The sequence below is a fragment of the Rutidosis leptorrhynchoides genome, chromosome 11 (genome assembly GCF_046630445.1).
Source record: "Rutidosis leptorrhynchoides isolate AG116_Rl617_1_P2 chromosome 11, CSIRO_AGI_Rlap_v1, whole genome shotgun sequence".
Classification (NCBI taxonomy): Eukaryota; Viridiplantae; Streptophyta; class Magnoliopsida; order Asterales; family Asteraceae; genus Rutidosis; species Rutidosis leptorrhynchoides.
Window position 1 is genome coordinate 377,262,322 of NC_092343.1, and position 17,779 is coordinate 377,280,100.

Consider the following 17,779-nt stretch of genomic DNA (forward strand, 5'->3'; position numbering starts at 1 on the left):
TATGGAGTTTTATCAAAATGTTTATTAATAATACAATGATTTTGGGTATAGCATGCAGTTGAGATGGCCTCCCCCCACATTTTTGGAGGTAGTTTGGAGTAAGCAAGCATCGTTCGAGCTGCTTCGCACAACGTACGATTACGTCGTTCGACTACTCCATTCTGTTGGGGGGTTCGAGCAGCAGAGAACTAATGTTCAATGCCTTGGTCTTTCAAATAACTATCAAGCGGGTCATTCTTAAATCCCGTCCCATTATCAGTTCGAATGCTCTTAACAGGTTTGTTAAAAGAGCGTTGAGTCTTTTTAATGAACTCAATGATAATGGCGGGGGTTTCTGAATTAGTTCGCATAAGAAAAATCTATGTAAACCGGCTATAGTCATCGACAATGACAAGCACATGTTTCTTGTCACCAAGGCTAGAAATACGCATGGGTCCACATAAGTCCATATGCAATAATTGCAAAGACGATGAAGTACTAGGGTTTTGCTTAAGCGGATGATTAGTCCATTTCAGCTTACCCATCGCACATGATGGACACACATGATGCTTATCATATTGAAAGGTTGGAATACCATCAACTAAGTCTTTAGAGACTAGTCGATTGATACCCTTGTAATTCAGATGTGACATCCGATGATGCCATAACCAGGAATTTTCTTTTGTAGAACGAGTAGCCAAACACATGGTTGCATGTGATGGTGCATCATTGAGGTCAATAGTATATAGTGAAGCACAACGTTTTCCAACAAGAAGATCAGTTCCTTCAGTAGATTACACCGAGCATTGTCGACGTTCAAACAGAACTTTGAGATCTCTATCGCAGAATTGACTCACACTAAATAAACTGCACCCCAAACCCTCAACATATGAAACCCGTTTGATTGTTATGCCATTTTGCACATAACCCGTTATCGCTACAATATCATCATTTCCAAAAGTAACCGTTCCTAGGAATTTGTCAATGAAGTTGACAAGCAAGGATTTATCGCCCGTCATGTGTCGAGAACAACCGGAATCGATATACCAAACACAGATGTCAAAACCCTGTAAATGTGAATTTCCTAGAGTTTAGCTACCCAAAGTTTCTTGGGTCCTCTACGGTTAGTACCAACAATAAACTTTGGATCAACAACAAGATAATCACGTAAAGCAACATGCAATTTAGACAACAAAGCATCATTTAAAACCACATTACATGAAGCATCATACGCAATATCAAGTTTTACATCATTATTAGAAGTCTTAACACACAATTTATTCCAAGTAGATATTTTGTTCACAGACGAAAATCGAAAAACATGTGATGATTTCCTAGGCCGACTAGCAGATTGCGTTGGTTTGGTTGCTACATTCTTAGTCGTGGACTTAGGAACCCATACAGATTTGTAATTCAAGTTTGGATTATAACCTGTGAAACGAAAAACACCTCTGTTAGTTAGACGTCCAAACTTTTCAGTTGACACATGAGATGATTGATTTTGCAAAATTTCCAATTTGATTTTACGTTCTTTTGCATCATACTTACTTAAATCAGGTTTAGGACTTGTGTGTTGTGTGGACTTAACTGATGTCGTTAAAAGACTCGCTTTTGAAGTTTTTAACATTGGAATCAAAGGAATCTTTTCAGTTGACATAGAACCATCGAAAGAATGAACCTTTTTGACAACATATTGAGTTGTAGAAACAACTTTTGAACCACGATTGCCAAATTGAGAACATAGAGGATTTTTAAGAATAGTAATGGGTTTTACATCCTTAGATGTTGTTGTTCCCTTCCCCTTCTTAGTAATCCCTCCAATACATTCAAGCACATTGGTTGTAACATTAGACGATTGCTTAAGTGTGTTAGCCTGTTTCAGTTGAATTATCTTTTGTTTTAAGCTTTTAATCTCAAGACATAATTCTTCAGTAGAAACTATCACTTCACCCTCCTTAAAAGCATAAGTACATTCTTTCTTAGGCAGTGAAGGCAATTTATCACACAAAGCAAGCATTTGTTCTAATGATTGGCACTTAAGTTGCAAGTCAATATTTTCCTGTTCTAGTTGAGCTACTATACGATTCAAATTACGTACAGCAGGTAAATGCAAATAATAATCGTGCAAAGGATCAAGTTGACTTTCAAAATCTATCAAAGGTTCAATGATCGGTTCATTATGAGGCTCTACTTTTTCATCTAACGAATTTTGACCTAGAGATTCTGTCTCAAAGAAGACAGTTAGTTCATGTGCTAGGTCTTCACGGAAAACATTATCAGAACATGCAGGTAAAGCAGGTAGAATTGGTTTCACATCAAAAGTGGGTTCATCAAACACCTCATCTATGTTAACAATGCTAGAACTAGGTTTGTTAAACACTTCATTCTCAAGCATTAAAATGTATTTTTCAAGCATGAGTGTAGGAATGTAAACCAATCTACGTGTAGGTACATAATTAGCACTTTGCACATTATTTTCAGTTTCAACAAGTTCCTTCAAGAAATCAGGATTTGATTTGCCCATTTTAGCATTAATTTTATCATACATTAAGCTAATTTGATGGTATTTTCTAGATTTGCGATTAACAATAATATCATCAAAATCAACATCAGAAGCATGCGCAAAATGTGATGGTAAACCAGCTTGAAAGTAATCAGAATGATATAATCCTGGAATCTTTTTGGAAGCATCGTCTAACACTTTAGGATCTTCATAACCCAACCCCCACTTTTCACCATGAATCGTTTTTGGTCTATTCATGAAAATCGTTTGTTTTGAAAGTTCCATATCCATGATAGCTTTGGATTTCTCTGTTCGATAGAGTTTCTCCTCATATCGAACAAGTTGTGCTTTCATTTGAAAAGACTCTTTTGACTACGAAGAAATTTCAGTGTTCTTTTCAATTATGGTGTTTTCCAATTGAATGATTTTCTTGTTTAGCTTTGAAAGTGTGGGTTCATGTTGGTTTTTCAAATCTGAAAGATCTTTTTCTAAAAATTGAACTTTTTCTGCAAGTCGTTCTGATTTTAGACGATAATCTGTCCTTTCGACTTTAATCGGATGAATTGATTTTTTAAGATCTTCCAACTCAATTTCCGTGGAGCTGAGTTGGACGGTCAACTTTTGCAACTCCGATTGTAATTTGGATGAAGATGGTTTAGTCTCAGAAAGTTTGATTTTATCTTTTAAAACCTTGTTTTCAGATTTTAAGCTTTTGACTTCTTTTGACATTGAGACCAGATTCTTCATCAAGTCATTTTGCATTTTATAAAATCAGGTGAGATTTCAGTTGATTGTACCTCATCATCGTCAGATGTTGAGTCAGAATTCTCCAACGCTTCTTTAGCCTTTATGAGCTTAGTCACTTTGCAAACATTTGCATGATCCACCTCTGAATCTGATTCATCAGTCCAGTTAAACCAAGTATCATCAACTGGTTTCAGCTCTCCTCCAGTTTCCACATTCTTTGCCATCAACATTTTCTTCTTGTAGTAAGCAGCATCCTTTTTCTTAGGTATCTTGCATTCCTGAGAGTAATGCCCAGCTTTACCACAATTGAAACAGATTGAATCTTCCTTCTTGGAATCATCAGCACGTTGTTGTTTGGATTGATCAGGTTTCTTGTAGTAGGAGGAAGAAGATGAGTTTTTGCGTTGATTGCTTGATTTGCCTTTGAACTTGTGTTTCTTCAAGGCTTTCATGAACATGGAAGCCATTTTGACTAAGTCAAGATGAGAATCATCAATATCAGAAAGATTCAAGTCATCAGAATCAGAAGATTCTTCAACAAGAACTTTCTTGGATAAACTTTTAGAAGAAGTAGATGATTTGCTCTTCCTTTTGGCAATTAAAGCAAGAGGATCACTTGGAGACACCTCTTTCCTTCCCTCTTAAAGTTTAGACACTTCAGGTTGATAATGCATAAGAACTCCAACAAGCTCATGAATTGTCATCTTGTCAATCTCTTTGGTTGATCGAACAATGGTTCCATAGGGAAGCCAATCAACATTGAGCTTTTTGAGGAATTTCATGTTGACTTCTGCATTCCCCTTTACAATCTTACACCTTTTCAACTCATTGAGAACACCATTGAAATGACGATAGGTATCCTTGAGTAGTTCTTCTAGTTCCTGCTTGAAATCTTCATACAATCCCAGAGCCTTATTCAATTTAGTAACGTCTGACATGTCATAACCTTCTTGTTGTCGTTTGATCTCATCCCATATATCTTTTGCAGTAGTGTTGCTATCAACATTTTCAAATAGCTCATATGGGATAGCTTGCATGACAATATTCTTAGCCTCTATGTCACCCTGAGCTCTTTCACGTTTATCACCAGAAAGTTCATAGACTGGAATTGGCATACCAGTATCCGAATGAAACTCTGTAACTGGACCATCTCTCAAAGAAGCCCATATGTTTTTAGCTTTCTCACCCTTATAGTCTATGTACTGAGTGATACGATGAAGCCACTGAGTGTACTTGCCATCAAACAACACTGGAGGTCAGGAATCTGATCCAATGATAAGAGTATCTTGAGTAGACATCTTAAATTGAGGTAGATTCGGTATAGATTCGGTATTAAACACAATCTAGGATCAACGTTCAGTATAAAATCTAATAAGAATGACAGATTCAGTAAAGATTCGGTACTGTAGCAGACTCGGTAAGTGGTTCGGTACTGTAGAAGATTCGGTAACAATTCGGTAAACCAGATTCTGTATCAGAAACTGATAAGAATCACAAGTAATACACCCAGATTCGGTATGGATTCGGTAACCACACAACTTGAAGCCTCAGAACACTTAAAACCAAAGAATTAAATGAAACAGAGATTCTGGTTCGGTAAATGACTCGGTAGTCAAATTCTGTAAGCTATTATGTTTAAACACAATCCAATTCCTTTGAATTAGATTCGGTAACCTTACTGCACAAGAAAACAAGTTAGTAACAAACAGAATATCAATGATACCGAAGATTCAGGATACCGAATGTCAACTGTAGCAGTTGACAATACCGAGTCTAAGTTTAAAACTTAGAAATGTAACAGAATCCTTTCTCAAACCACACCAATTAGCTGCGTATAATCAAACCGAATGTGATAGAATCACAAACACACAATAATCTGCAACACTTAAGATGAATTTCCAGTAATGAAGCAGACTCAGTATGACGGTTACGAAACCGAGTGTTGATCAAATCTTCAAAACTTGAAGAAATGAAGAAATTGAACCGTCAGAAATGTGATTTAACACCTCACGAACACAACTGAATCTTTAAATCTTCACAAAAATCCAGAATCAAGCTTGAATTAAGCAATACTGAGAGTTTTAGCCACGAACTCTAAAAATCAACTTGATTCTCCATAATTGAAGTTAAAAAGCTGTAACGATGATCAAAACTCTTTCTAATAGACCTAATACACCTTCGCTGAACTTATCACAAGAATTTGAACGTCTGATTATCAAATTCGATAATACCGAATCTGATTCAATTCTACCGAGAGTATTCAGATTCTGTAATCTACAATCTCTGGATCGATATAGTGATGTAGAATCACTCCCTGGAAGCTCTGATACCAAATGATAGGTCAGATCATGTTGAGATTGAGAGAAATGATAAGATAGAATGAGATTCGGTAAGTAAGAAGGAGATTTTGTATGAGAGAGAATTGGTACAATTTACATTCCACAGCTTCTACAACTCAGTTACAATACAATGGCTATCTAATTAGGACTACTTAGGTTCCTTATATAGCCCTCTTCTAAGGAACCTTCATTTAAGCATGTTTCACATTAACACTATACAACTTTGGGGTCCTAACAAGTTCCATGTTATTAGAGAAGATGAGAAGGAGTACAAGTTTACAGAGGCTATTTTTCAGAATCTAGACATGCTTGACATCATTCACATCTACAACTACCTCAGTATTCTCACAATTCGACTGTAAGCTAAGTCTCAAGCTTTGGAAGCTGTGAAGAGATACATGATGGAGACAATAGAACTGATGAGACGTGAGGACTTTCAAATTGGTCTTGAAGCTAAAAGGAAAAAGATTCGAATCATGTGTCCGAATCAATTCACAAAGGGACAGGAGGATATGAAAATGTTTCAAATACAATTTGAACCCGAAGGGTTTGTATCTGTAAATTCACAAAAAGAAAAAGTGTTCATCCGAATGAACGAGCTACACAAATATTCAGATGGTACACTAAAGGCCGCACTGAATTATTTCAAGTTCCGTCAAAGCAAGTTTGATGACATTGACATGAAAATGGGTCTTGGAGAGTTTATTAAACATATCAGAGATCATCTCAAAATCCAGATCCGAACCAGACAATTTGAGATTCTTCGTGGTCAAAGAAAAAGACGTTATTTCAAAGAAATGGATGAATATCCATTACATGAGGGAGATCCAAGAAATGTATGGGGGTCTGGAAGCCTTCAAAGAAGATCTCAGATAATCAAGTTGAATTTTCTGACCCCACTGGCAAGAGATAGAAAGTTACTTTTGGACCTCTCAAGATATCTCAATAGGATTACATTGTAATTTTCACATGTAACACTAAGGGGGAGATTGTTTGGACCCCTAAGTATGTATAGTGTTAATGTGAAATAAGCCTAAATGAAGGTTCCTTAGAAGAGGGCTATATAAGGAACCTAAGTAGTCCTAATTAGATAGTCATTGCATTGTAACTGAGTTCTAGAAGCTGTGGAATGTAATTTTACTGATTCTCTCTAATACCGAATCTGTTCTTCACTTACCGAGTCTCACTCTAACTCATCACATCTTCTAATCTCACCATGATTTGACCTATCAGCACTTGTTCTGGGATAGTGTGCTTACTCCGAGACAACTTGCTTACCCCGGGACTGGACATCTAAGCTGGGAAGACATGGTAGTTCCGAGAGTGTGGTGGATCCGTCTAGGTCGTGACGAATTGATGCATTTCCCTTTGTCCAGACAAGAAGGTTTTGCTTGATGTTTATTTCAAGTGTTTTTTTCACGGTAGTGTAATGACCGGGAAGGATTGCAGTCACTTTATAAGTATCTTTGTAAAGGTTATTTGATGCTCGATGCTCATAGTTCAGTAGGCCTTTTTGTGTGATGATATGGTTCTTGGCTTCTTGATGCCTTTGTATCCGACTAGGTGATGCTGATAACCTGTACACTTGCCTAGGCGGGATGAGTTTTATGTAGCGTCCCGGCTAGCCGACGTCTGGTATGCATATTCTCGGATGCGTAGATAAGTAAACTTCTAATCAAGTTACTAAGGTGGTGCCGGGAAGACGTTCTTTGCCCGTGATGGCTCATGTCGGGTATACTCTGGACGGGATACTACTAATAGTGTGGTCTTATGAGACGGATCATTATGCGTATCATCAATAAGCTTGGTCACCTTCCAGACATTAGCATGTTCCTCTTCTGATTCAGAATTATTAGTCCAGTTAAACCAAGAATCATCAACCGGTTTCAGCTCTCCCTTAGTCTCCATAACCTTTGCCATCAACATTTTCTTCTTGTAGTAAGTTGTATCCTTCTTCTTTGGAATTTTGCACTCACGGGAGAAATGGCCAGCTTTGACACAATTATAACAGAGTGAATCTTCCTTCTTTGAATCTTCAGAATGTTGAGGTTTTGCGAATTCAGGTTTCTTGTAGTATGACAAAGAAGATGAATTCTTGCATTAGTTACTTGATTTGCCTTGAACTTGTACTTATTCAAAGCTTTGGTGAACATGGAGCCATCTTGACTAGTTCAAGGTGTGAGTCATCAACATTCGAAAGATTGAGTCCTTCAGAATCAGTTGACTCCTCAACAAGCACTCTCTTTGATAAGCTTTTAGAAGTAGTGTAAGATTTACTCTTATTCTTAGCAATGAGAGCAAGTGGATCACTCGGAGAAGACACGGTTGGCTGATAATGCATCAAGACACCAACAAGCTCATGAATATTCAATTTGTAAATCTCCTTGGTAGATTGAATGATGGTTCCGTATGGAAGCCAATCAGAATTGAGCTTTTTGAGAAACTTTATGTTGAAATTAACATTCACTTTAGTAATCTTACACTTTTTCAACTCATTAAGAACACCATTGAAATGTCTGTAGGCATCTCTGAGAAGTTCTTTAGGTTCCTGCTTGAAATCTTCATAAAGCCCCAGTGCCTTCAGCTTAGTGACATCGGTCATGTCATATCCTTCTTGTTACCTTCTTAGCTCATCCCATATGTCCTTAGCAAATGTGTTGCTATCAACATATTCAAACAAATCATACGGGATAGCTTACATGATGATGTTTTTGGCTTCAATATCACCTTACGCACCCTCACGTTTCTCACCAAAAAGTTCATAGACTCTTAATGGTAGACTAGTTTTAGGATGAAGTTCAGTGACCTGTCATCTCTTATAGAAGCCTAAATGTATTTTCCTTCTCAACCTTGTAGTCTTTGTGTTGAGTAATACGATGGAGCCACTATTAATACTTTCCATCAAACAATATAGGAGGTCTGGAATCAGATTCAATTATCAAAGTATCTTGAGTAGACATTTTGACAAAATCTGAGGTAGATTCTGTAATAGATTCGATGATTCACAAAAATTCAAGATTTTGATACAAAATCTAACAATAAACAAGTTTGTTGTCAGATTCAGGTTCGGTGTCAGATTCGGTTTCGGTTCAGTACTGGACTAGATTCGGTATATCAGTTTCTGTACCAGATTCTGATAAAAATAACCAGATTCTAACACCAATTTGGATAGTGGAAGATTTGTTGACTTAAAACACTTAAACCACTTGAACCACATAACACACGAAGTATACTAAGATTCGGTTTCGGTTTTAGATTCGGTAATACCAGATTCTGTAAAGAATCACAAACAATATGAATCATATGCTTAACACCTGAATTGGATTCGGTAACTGTAACATCCTCAAATCGGGCTTAGATGTAACATGACCTTTTTGCCATTAGGCATAATTGTGTGGTTATTTATGCCTTTATTTTAATTATATATTTAGTATTATTTTATTATTTGGTTAAGATCAGTTTGTGACAAGGGTCACATAACAGGTTCGTTTATTTAATTTGGACTCCGTTAGGGCAGTCAAATTAAGTATGAAAGTTATCAGATAACTGGTAAATACCCGTGTGTTGTGGAGTATAGAGTTTTAACCCTAATTAAGTGAAAGTGCAGCTGTTTCCCCTCATTTGTTCCTGAACCTTCCTCTCACTCACTCTCACCTAACTTCACCTTCTTCAAACAACCCTAAATCATTTGATCTCGAATTGAAGCTAGATTTTAGTGTCAAATCGTTCCTTGTGTTGTTATGATTCTAAGAAGGTAAAGTGTGTTTGATTTCGTGATCAAATCAGTGTCAAATTGGGTGTTTTAGTTAAGTTTTATAAAAGTGAGTCTTGATGTCAAAATTGGTACAATTTATTGTTCTTTATGCTTAAAACTTGTGGGTTTATGCTCCTAAAGATTTAGTGTACAAGATGTGTTAAGTTTTGAGGTCAAAAACTTGTTCAAAATCAATATTTGGTGATTTTGGGTTGAAACCCGTCACTTTGCTAATGCTGCAGCTGATGAACTACCTTCAGCCGATGATCTTTGACCATCGACCGATGGTGACTGACAACCGGCCGATAGTCATGACCATCGATCGATAGTGGAAGTTCTTCGGATAATGAAATGACATTAGACGTTCGGTCGGTGGAAGAGACCATTGCCCGATGGTGTGACGACGGTCGGCCGATTGTCTTGGTCAGTCGGCCGATGGTCTTAGGCAGTGGAAATTTTATTAAGTGTCGATGTCTAGCTGTTATGCTGTCTGCGTGACTTATGATAATCAGGATGTAAATTCTGAAAATGCATAAGTGTTGAGTAGACTTTTTAGCGGCGCTTTTGATACTGATTTAATGTATTGTTCTGTTTTGTGCTAACAGACAGAAACTAACTTGATTTTCCTTCTGTTCACGTGATAAGGATAAGGAAGCAGTTCAGTGATAGATTATCTGAGCTAGTTGCTGGTATTCGGTGAGTGGGTCTATCTCCGGATAGAGTATTAAGTAGCTGACACGCTACTTGTTCAGACTCCTTATTGCTATGCTTTGTGTGAGGTCAACCGTGGTAGCCTGGTCGGGTCATGATGTTAGTGATTGTTCAGTATAGCATAGAAGGACGCATGTGTTGCGTCTGGATAGTTATGCAGTGGATTCAGTAAAGCGGACTATCGGTAGACTGTAGCCTGATCAGCTAAGTCGTGTGCTCATACAAGCCGCCGATCCTCATGTTGTCAGTTGTTGTTTTATGCCAGTTCAGGGCGTTAACATATCTGTGACCCTTGCATGTTTAGTTGCTTATGCTTGGTCTGTTAGATAGTATCCATTCACTTAGCAGTTGTGCTAATCCCCCACAATTCCACCCTTGCAGGTTTAGGTACTGCTGTAGGATGGGTGTTACGGACGGGATAGAAGACATGTTTGACTACGAGCTTAACTCTGATGTTTTCTGATTTTGAAATGTTTTTATGTAACACCATCGTTTTGGAATGTTGTAATGAATGTTAACTAAGGTTATTTTGGTAATTATGTATATACTTCCGCTGTGATAAAAAAAAATCAGGGTGTTACAATAACCTTTCTGCAAAAGGAAACAAGTTAGTATCAAGTGAAAAAACAATTTAACCGGATGATGTAACCGAATGTCAATTATAGCAGTTGATATCCCAAATCTTAAGTCTGGAAATGAGAAAGTTGATCGAAACTCTGTTGAAATCACTTGAATTAGCTTCGTATCACCTAACCGAATGTGATTGAATCACAAACACACCTCAATCAGCAACATCTTAACTGAATTTGCAAGTTGAAGCAGATTCGGTGAGGCAGTTATTTTAACGAATGAGAATCAAATCGCCAAATTGTGATCAAATGATGAAATCAAATCGTCAAATAGATGCCTAATCACCTCATTAACACAACTGAATTCACTGATCTTCAATTGAATACAGAAACAATCATGAATTAACCGAATGTTAGAGTTTTAGCCATGAACTCTACAAAATAGCTTGATTCTTTATAATTCTTGTTGTAAAGCTGTTTAGTTGATCGAAATCCTTCCTAATGATTATAATGAACCTTCGTTGAACTTTTCACACAAATCTGAACGTCGGATTATCTATTTCGAACTTGCCGAATCTGATTCAATCTAACCGAATGTGTACAGAACTTGAAATCTTCGAACTTTGGATCGATATAGTGATAGAGAATAACTTCCTGGAAGCTTTGATACCACATAATAGGTCGGATCATGATGAGAATCGAAGAAACAAGTGTTAGAATGAGATTCGGGTGTACTAGTAAACAGATTCGGTATTAGGGAGATTCGGTTACAAAAGATTCCACAGCTTCTTAAACTCAGTTACAATGCAATGACTATCTAATTAGGACTACTTAGGTTTCTTATATAACCCTCTTCTAAGGAACCATCTAATAAGCTTGTTTCACAATAACACTATCATAACTTTGGAGTCCTAACAATGTGAAATCTACTTGTCGTCTACATGACAATAACCTGACTGTCATCTAGGCAATATGATCTCAATTTCACTCAAAATTTAAATTGTAATCTTGACAATTTAGATACATGACATTATTTTTTCGGACTATATATATTTTGATAACATACGTTAATTCCATAATCTTTTACCCAATGAGTTATTAATTAGGATTTTACTACAGTTCATTAGTATGTAGTAAATTATTGTACACGGTGGTTACATGTAAGGGTGAGCATTAGTACCGAATTCCCGTTACCATATTTGTACCGTACCAAACCGGTACCGTACCATTATAATTGGTACGGTATTCGGTACCTGAATTATCAAATTTTTTGAATACGGTACTTTCGGTATGGTACCGGTATTTTTTTCATTTACTACCCGTCGGTACCAATATAAAAATAATAGACACATTTAATGAACGTATAACATTCATTTATTAAAGAAAATTAGGCTTTATTATCTACTTTTTCTTAATATACTCTCCATTCATAGAGTGGTTGTAGGCAAACCATTTTAGTTTCAGTTGTATATTAACTTGGGATAGTATAGTTTCAGTTTTAATGACTACTCGCTTCTCACAGACATGTAAGCTGTGTAGTTTATAGCAAAGGATCGTTTTACATGTGACATATCACATGATATGGATTGTTTTTTGACATATTTTTTTAAAACTAAGATAATTCTTCAAAAAAAATTCCGTCATAATTTATTTTAAACTATATAGTTGGAGATCTCTGAAGAGTACATACGAAATCAGAGTATCATCTATGTTCATAACCAAACTCAAGGGCTAGTATTTTAACCTAAATGGTGGATTACTGTCCAACTTAAATAAAACCATTTACATGTAAATACCTTTAATTTGTTATCTATATTTCGGTACCAAACAAGTATAGTACCTTTTTTATCGTACCGATACCGGTACCGTACTGATACCGAACTAGATATATCGCGCGGTACGGTATTCGGTACTCACTTAAGTGTAAAAAAAATTAGCGGTACCAACCGGTTCGGTACCGGTATAGTACCGCGATCACCTCTAGTTACATGTTAATCGATTATAAAGGAACTTTATGAGTTTTAACGAGGGTTTTAAGAGCTGTCATTAGTAAAATCCAATTAATTAACACCAAATTAAACATTTCTACCTGTTCATTACCAAATCAATATATTTATTAACATTTCTAAATATTTATATTTACCTAAAATGCATCATTTTGACTAGATTTTACCTAATCAATTGTTAATTAACAGACTTTGAAACTTTCAGTTCAACTGTTTAAACGACTCGGACTTTGTTGTGATTGTCAGATTTCTTCGCCCGTGGCAAAGGGTAAAGAGTTGTTGTCTTAGTTTTACTAGCGAGAAAACGGAGAGATAACTGTTCTAATAATAAGAATGGGTCATAGTTTATTTTTATCCGTTATATATTAGTCAAAAAGTCAAACAAATCTTTTATAATAAATAAATACGTATGGAAAACCTAGTTACATGCATTTGAATGAACATATAGCACCGACCTCTCCCTTGTTATTTTGTTTTTTTAGTAGTGACGATTGCAAGTTGCACTCTGAATGTGTTATATATAATTTTTTTTTTTAACGGCAAGATTGCATCCGGACCGAAGCCTAGTCATCATTTGCGCACACACACGTTCGGACAGGAAACCCGAACCACAATCACAGGGATCCGAACCCTTAAACCATCCCGAGGGGCAGGCGGGCCGGACCTTAGTCACGGATCAGGTCGGTAAAACCTTCCCTTTGGGCTGACCTCAATGGAGCCTATTTCAGTCCATGTTTAATTTGGTCATTCAGAAGCCAAGTTCGAACCCTGGACCTCTTACCCGGCGAGGGTGCTAGACACCACCGCGATACCACTCAGGCAAATGCCGATTTTGACTAATATTATTTTGTGAATGAATAGCTAACAAAACAAAGTTTTATTGTTATTTATACTCAAGGTCGAAGAACTCAGAATTCGGGGGGTCTCGGCGGAACATTCTTGAGAGTTCTCGGAGAACTCGGGGAGAGCTCGGAAGAAGTCGTTTGTTGACTAACGTTGACTTTCTAATATATATATATATATATATATATATATATATATATATATATATATATATATATATATATATATATATATATATATATATATATATATATATATATATATATATATATATATATATATATATATTAGACTTTTGAGATAATTTTTATGATACATTATATAATATATAGCTACAAACAATGTTGACCGATATTTGACCAAGATATTCAATTTATCGGACGTTGACCAAGATTTGACTGATATACTCAATTTATCGGTCCTTGACTGATAAAATAGGAAGTTGACCGATTTTTTGAAATGAGAACTCGACAGCCACCCGAAAACGAGTTATCGCCGAGTTCTCAGCCGATTTTTCCAATTTTTTCAACCATGCTTATACTATAATGGTGATATGTACACCATCATTTTTGATAAAATAATTGTTAGAAATAGGAGGTTATGTGTATATTATTTGTGGAAGAGAGGATTTATGATTTAGATGTTTGATTGATCTTGAAAACTTTGTTTTATTGCTTATTGTTTTGCTTGATTACAAATGAGGGGTGAAGCCCTCTATTTATACTACTCAATGAAGTAGTCTAGAACTCTTCATCAACTAATATCTAGATATTTCTCAAGTATTTTCTAGACTTAGATATTTTTACATGATTATTCTACACACATTCACTACTACACATTACATGAAGTTTCTAGATATTGGACTACAATCTTGATCCATATACTTGTATACTTGCAAGTCCATATTCAAAACAAATAGCCCAAATCAAGTTTAGTTTCCAACAGCCCCCCTTAAACTTGATTTCTTCACTCCGAGCATATTCCGTAATCTCTGAAAAGTCTCGTGTTTTAGAGGCTTTGTGAAAATATCAGCAACTTGGTCGAATGACTTCGTGTACTTTATCTGCACCTCTTTATTTGTAACACACTCCCTGATGAAATGGTATTTCGTATCGATGTGCTTGCTTCGATCATGGAAGACTGGATTCTTTGCTAGAGCAATCGCAGACTTGTTATCCACATATATCTCTGTAGGTTCCTTTTGAAAAAACTTAAGCTCATTTAGTAACTTCCTGAGCCATATTACATGACAGGTGCACGATGTTGCTGCTACAAACTCGGCTTCACACTTTGACAGAGTCACAATGGGTTGTTTCTTCGAGCTCCATGTGAACGCCGTATCTCCCATATAGAACACGAAAGCATTCGTACTCTTACGATCATCTATGTCTTCAGCCCAATCACTATCACTATATCCAACTAGCTTGAAGTGATCAGAAGGCAAATAAAACAGGCCATAGTCAATCGTACCTTTGATGTAGCTAAGTATACTCTTGGTCGCCTTCAAGTGATTTATTGTAGGTGCTTCCATGTACCGACTTACTAGTCCAACTCCGTAGAGAATATCTGGCCTCGTGCAGGTTAGGTACCTCAGACTTCCAACCAAACTCTTGTATTGTGATGGTTCCACCAAGTATCCTTCATCAACTTTTGACAATTTGAGATTGCAATCCACCAGTGTGTCCATTGACTTGCAGTCATTCATCTTAAACTTCTTGAGCACCTTATTCGCATAACCTTCTTGGGATATGAATATTCCTTCTTTCTTTTGTTTTACCTCGATCCCAAGATAATAAGCCATAAGTCCAATGTCGGTCATCTCGAACTCCCGAACCATTGCTTTCTTGAACTCCTCAAACATTTTGGGATTACTACTGGTGAATATCAAGTCATCCACGTATAGGCACACAATCATAACATCTCCATCATTGCTAACTTTGGTGTAGAGGGCATGCTCATGGGGGCATTTCGTAAAGTCATTCTGCTGAAAATACTTGTCTATCCTGCTATTCCATGCCCGAGGCGCTTGCTTCAACCCGTATAAGGCCTTTTTCAATTTCAGCACCTTATTCTCTTGGCCTTTCACGATGTATCCCAAAGGTTGTTCTATATAGACTTCTTCTTCTAAGTGGCCATTAAGGAACGCAGATTTGACATCCATTTGATAAATCTTCCAATTATGCTGAGCCGCAAGTGAGATTATTAATCTTATAGTTTCTAGACGAGCGACGGGAGCAAATACTTCTTCATAGTCTATGCCAGCTCGTTGACTATATCCCTTCGCCACCAACCTTGCCTTGTATCTTTCAACTTCACCTTTGGAATTCTTCTTGGCCTTGTACACCCACTTTACACCAATAGCCTTATGCCCTCTTGGTAGAGTAGCAAGATCCCACGTATCATTCCTTTGGATTGCTTGAATCTCCTCGTCCATATCATGTTTCCCCTTTTGACTTTTTGTTGCGTCTTAATAGCTTATTGGCTCACAATCGGCAAGAAGGCAGAACAATGATAGATCCTCCATAGGCTGTGTTACCTCGTACAACTCCTCAATGCTCCTTGTGTGATGTTGTAGCCTACTTGATTCTCTTCCTGATGTTGGTGTCACTTCATTAGGTGTAGTGGTTGGAGTACGTGGAGAGTGCGGAGATGGTGTACTAGAAGGTTCTTGAACTTCTAGATATTCTTCGTTCCTTGCAGTACTCTCGAATGGATAAGGGAGAAAGTCGTAGTTCTCCTCTTCGGGAACATTCCAATCCCATGTTTCTTCTTCATCGAACACCACGTCTCGACTTGAGATTACTTTACCATTCTTGGGATTGTATAGCTTGTAACCCTTCGAACTTGAGTCATAGCCCACGAATATTAGTTTCTCGCTTTTATCATCGAGCTTCGTCCTCTTCTGATCTGGCACATGAGCATATGCCACACTTCCGAACACTCATAAGTGTGAGATGCCAGGCTTCCTTCCACTCCAAGCTTCAATGGGCGTTTTGTTCTTCACACTTCTAGTGGGCGAACGATTTGCTAGATAGATCGTACAGTCCACTGCCTCAGCCTAAAACTCCTTAGGCATCCTTTTGCTTTTTAACATACTCCGAGCCATATCAAGAATGGTCCTATTCTTTCTTTCCGCAACACCATTTTGCTGAGGTGAATACGGAAGAGTTAGAGGGCGTCGTAAGCCATTGTTGTAGCAAAATTCCTTGAATTCCTTAGATGTGAACTCTCCTCCATGATCGGATCTCATCGCCTTTATGGTGAGACCACTTTGATTCTCCACAAATGCTTTAAACTTCTTGAACATTCCAAAAGCTTCCGACTTCTCTTTTAGAAAATAGACCCATGTCTTTCGACTAAAATCATCAATGAATAGAAGAAAATATCTATTTTTACCACGGTGGGCTGATGGGTCCACACACATCCGTGTGAATAAGTTCTAGATGTTTCTTTGCTCTACTAGAAGCTTCTGTTGGAAAACTGTTTCGAAAGTGCTTTCCTAGAAGGCATCCCTTACATATTTGATCCGGATGATTAATTGGAGGCAAACCCTTCACCATTCCTTTACTTGATAATAATTTTAAGCCTCCAAAATTTAAGTGCCTGTATCTCATGTGCCAAAGCCAAGAATTATCTTTGAAACATGCTTTTAAACATCTTGGAATGTCATGTTGAATATTTAGCAAGAACATCCTATTCATTGACATTGGCACCTTAGCAATCAAACCTCCTTTTTGGTCTCTCAGATAAAGACTACGATTTATCATGTGAATATCATAGCCTTTCTCTAAGAGTTGTCCAATACTCAGTATATTTGTCTTCATATTGGGCACATAATACACGTTAGAGATAAATTGATGCCTTCCATTTTTCAAGCGGATGAGGATCTTACCTTTGCCTTTAACCGGGACTTTAGAGGAATCTCCGAAGGAGATATTTCCACTTATTACCTCGTCTAACTCCAAAAACATATTTTTGTCACCGCACATATGGTTGCTTGCACCCGTGTCGAGATACCACAAATTTGATTCTCTATTATCTTCACCTTTGCATGCTAGTAACAAAGTGTTTTCCACGGCTTCAGTATCTTCTTGTGTAAAATTTGCTCTTTCTTGCACGTAATTGTTTGACTTCTCGCATTCCGAAACATAGTGGCCAAATTTATGACAATTATAGCATTTGGTTCGAGAATTGTCATACCTTGGCCTTCTACTTGTGTAGCCTCTCCCGCGACCTCTTGTCGGGTGAAAATCTTGAGTTCTTTCTTCTTTTTTGTAAGAACTATAACCTCCATGTTTGATATATCCTTGCCCTCGTCCTCGACCACG